This window comes from Vombatus ursinus, unplaced genomic scaffold (genome assembly GCF_900497805.2).
Source record: "Vombatus ursinus unplaced genomic scaffold, bare-nosed wombat genome assembly UNPS02014231.1, whole genome shotgun sequence".
Classification (NCBI taxonomy): domain Eukaryota; kingdom Metazoa; phylum Chordata; class Mammalia; order Diprotodontia; family Vombatidae; genus Vombatus; species Vombatus ursinus.
In genome coordinates, this window is record NW_020954009.1 from 7,276 (window position 1) to 9,700 (window position 2,425).

The window sequence follows — 2,425 nt, forward strand, 5'->3', positions numbered from 1 at the left end:
ATCACCACCTCCCTCAGTCCCACTTCCCTTCTATTAGCCCCCTCCCTTTTCTTCCCCTTTACCCTTACTACTTCTTCCCTCCCTTCTATCCCCCCAGTCTCTTCTTTTCCCTTTTCCCTCTTACAGCCTACAGGACAAGTTAGATTTTTATACCTAACTGATTATGTTATTCCCTTCTTGAGCCAAATCTAATGAGAGTAAGGTTCAAACAATGCTCATCTCTCTCCCTTCTTTCCCTCTACTGTAATAGGCTTTTGTGCCTTTTCCTGTAGTTTACCCTTGTCTGCCTTCTCCTTTCCTTTCCTCCTAGCACATTCCCTTAGTTAGATCAGATTAATCCACTTACTTAGATCCATTTAAGTCACCTAATTAGATTTTATCATTACATTAAAGTCAACTTATACACACTCCCTTTATGTATACCCCTTTAAAATGATGTAATGACAATACAGTTCTCAGGAGTTATATGTGTCATCTTCCCTTGTAGGGGTGTAAACAGTTTGTCCTTATTAATAGGATGTTATTGTTTGTTTGTTTGTTTTTCTGTCCCATTTACCTTTTTATATCACTCTTGAGTCTTGTATTTGAAGATCAAATTTTCTGTTGAGCTCTGATCTTTTTATCAGGAATGTTTGGAAGTCCCCTATTTTGTTGAATATCCATCTCCTCCCCTGAAAGATCATGCTCATTTTCACTGGGTAGTTTATCCTTGGTTGTAATCCAAGCTCGTTTGCCTTATGGAATACCATATTCCATGCCCTACCATTTAAATGTAGAAGCTGCAAGGTCCTGCATAATCCTGACTGTGATTCCATGATATTCAAATTACTTCTTTCTGGCTGCTTGCAGTGTCTTCTCTTTGACCTGGTAATTTTGGAATTTGGCTACTATATTTCTTGGCATTTTCAATTTGGGATCTCTCTCAGGAGGTAATCGGGGATTCTTTCTGTGCTTATCTTACCCTCTGGTTCTAACACCTCAGGACAGTTTTCCTTGATGATTTCCTAAAAGATGCTGTCTAGGTTCTTTTTTTATCATGATTTTCAGGTAGACTAATGATTTTTAAACTTTCTCTTTTGGACCTATTTTCCAGGTCAGTTGTTTTACCAATGAGATATTTTATGTTTTCATCTTTTTTTTATTCTTTTGTTTCCGTTTGACTGATTCTTACTCTTAGAGTCATTAGCTTCCACTTGCCCAATTTTAATTTTTAACAAATTGTTTTCTTCTATTAGATTTTGTACCGTCTTTTCCATTTGACCCATTTTATTTTTTAAGGAGTTGTTCTCCTCAGTAAGTTTTTGTGTCTCCTTTTCCATTTGGCCAATTCTGCTTTTTAAGGAGTTGTTTTATTCAGTGTACCTTTTTCCAGTTGGCCAATTGTATTTTTTAGGGACTTGTTTTCTTCAGTGTACTTTTTTTTCCCATTTGGCCAATTGTATTTTTAATGACTTGTTTTCTACAGTTAATTTTTTTCTTCCTTTTCCAAGTTATTGACTCTCTCTTGCATACCTCTTATTTCTTTTTCTCAATTTTTCTTCTACCTCTCTTATTTGACTTTTAAAATCCTTCTTGAGCTCTTCCAAGAAAGCTGTTTGTGCTTTAGACCAGTTCATATTCCTTTTTGAAGTTTCAGATGTGGGTTTGTTGACAATGTTGTCCTCTTCAGAATTTCTGCCGTGATCTTCACTGCCTCATAATAAGAATCTATGGTATGTTTCTTTTTGCTCATGGTGTTTGCTTATTTCCTGGCCTTTGAAAAAAAAATTGAGCTCTCCTGCTGGGGAGCAGGGGGCACTGACCCAAGCTTCTTGTGCTGGGAGACCAGGGCCTGGTCACTGGCTTTGTGTGCTGGGGCCTTCAATGCTAGAAGTTAGAGGCTGTAGGTTTCTGGCAGCTTACTTGGTATTGGGCTGGAATCAAAAACATGGGGGCTTTAAAGGTAAGGGTGGGGATTCTGGCCCCTGGAGGTTGCCTGCTCACCTGGGCCTTTAGCTCCTCTCTTTGGCTCTTTGCAGATGGATATTTCACTGCGGCAGGATATTTCTCCGCCTAGGACTTTCCCTCTTGGAGTTGTGCTTCCCAGAGTTTTGCTGACGCACCAGGAGACTTAATTGTCAGAGAACACCATGGCATGTGGTAGTTTTCTGAGCTGTTTTCCACTGGTTCCCCTGCCCATATTGAGGCACTCAGAGGTCCTGATATTGGTGCTTGCCTGCTCCACCACCTGTGGTTCAGAATCTCCCCCTGGTATGTTAAGGTGTGGCTTTCTACTAGCTTGCTGGCATGTCTCCCATTCTGCACTGCTCCCCTCCCCCAGGGCAAGAGGGTCCTTTCTCGTTAATCCCTCAAACTTCCTGGGCTACAGGACTGCTGCACCAACATCTTTCTGCCGGTTCAGCTGGTTCAGGGTTTTTCCTGTGGC